We start from the raw sequence: 1868 nt of genomic DNA, 5'->3' as shown, positions 1-1868 counted from the left end.
GTTCAACCATGAACTATAGCATGCATTTATTTAAATAAACGTCCACTCACGAATTAGGCCCAAGCCTGATGTCAATCTAGGGGTCTCGTCTGCTCGAGCCTCTTCACGTCCTGTTCCAAATATAATATTAATTCCCAACCAATATCCAATATTTAATCAAAATAGGCAAAATTACCCGAGAGCCATTAATACGCTCATCATTGCCTAACTTCGATATTCTTACATCGGAACAATCCGAACTTAAATATCATACTCAACAGTCGTAAATACAACCTCTCCAAAATACGACTTAAATCCTACGGCCGGATTCTACATTAATTAACCGCCAAAAATACCAAACTTCGGAAATTCACAAACCTATCCAAATCTCATCCAAAAATTCCATAATTCACTTCAATAATATCCCCTTAATATTCTACATCAAAAACCATAAAATTTCCCAAAACAGCGGCGGCGCCGCCGGCGGCTCCGCCGGCAGCGGCGGCCGGCGACCAACTCCGGCAACCTGCAAATGCTACCAAATTTTAACAGAATATTCCTCTCAATCTCCTCTACAACTTTCATGACCAACACAAACTCCAATTCTAAGCCTAACCATGTCGATCGAACACAAACAACCAAAAATCCCCAAAACTTTCAATTATACAAACCACCCTAACGAAATCGAATTAAGCCGAAACCTTTTGAGGGATTACTCACCTAGATGAGGGCTACAAGTTGAGCCAAAAATCACGACCTATGGTGGCCGGAAGACGGAGCTCCGGCGAACAACCCATTCCGGCAGTCGAACCTTTCGGGGTTGACCGCTCTCTCACGGCGGAGCTAGGGCTCCTCTCACCGGTCCAGGGACGTCGCTGGGTTGGAGGTCGTTCGATTGGGACCGGTGCGGCGGCGGTTGGTGGCCGGACGGCGGCGGGAGGGCAGCCGGAAAATCGGGCAGCGGAATGCTCGGGTGCGGAGAGGAAATCGGGAGGGAGAGAGAAAGAAAAGAAGAAGAAATGGGTTGGGCTCGGCCCAGCCGACCCAACACTCCCTTATAACCCAAACTTCCAAAATTCAACACCCCGAAAAATAATACCCGAATAAAAATTACCTTTTACTAGCTAAAATTTACTATTTTTACCGTCGTCGTATTTTCTTCATACTAATAATCCTCCGCACATAATCGTCCCCGAAACCCCTCTAGGGACCAATTAAACTATTTACTCAATGACGGAGACGGTAAAATTCTTATTATCATCATGCTAGTAAATAAGGTAAAAATATAAGGGTCGGGATGTGACATTATACAACATTAGTAGACACGTTGTAATTCTGATGATTAAAATTCACAAACCAAAATTCGACCATCAGATATAATCATTATGACGAAAGATCTCTATGGTAAAAAATTCAACTGGATTCGACAACGTTAAGGGCTCGATCGAAACGGTTAACTGTAATCGGAAATAAGAAAACTGTATTTTGAAGTCCTAAACGGACTCGGATGGCCAAAAAGGCCCATATGTCAAAGAAAAGCGATGAGTTTGACTCATAGGGCCGTTACGCTTCAGGAAAGGTATCACAATAGTGAATCGGACACCGAACACCAAATCTACAGCATACCGGGTTTCGACTGTTCTACATCAGAAACGTTACCCGATTTACGTGATTTTTGAACCATAGCCGTATTTCACGAGATTTTTTGTTAATTTTGCTTCTATGTAGAGTTGGTTCACAAAGTTGTGTATTTGTTTAAAACTTACTAAGCAAATTATACAACATTTTATTGTTTTTCTTTTGGCCGACGACTTTTTTCGATAATAGCCGACGAGATTTTTTTTCGTCTACCAAAATACTTTAGCCGACGAGTAAAAACTTTGGCTGAC

This window comes from Fragaria vesca, linkage group LG7, assembly GCF_000184155.1.
Source record: "Fragaria vesca subsp. vesca linkage group LG7, FraVesHawaii_1.0, whole genome shotgun sequence".
NCBI classification, from domain to species: Eukaryota; Viridiplantae; Streptophyta; class Magnoliopsida; order Rosales; family Rosaceae; genus Fragaria; species Fragaria vesca.
The sequence above is the reverse complement of the archived record's forward strand: the minus strand, read 5'-3'. Positions refer to the sequence as shown.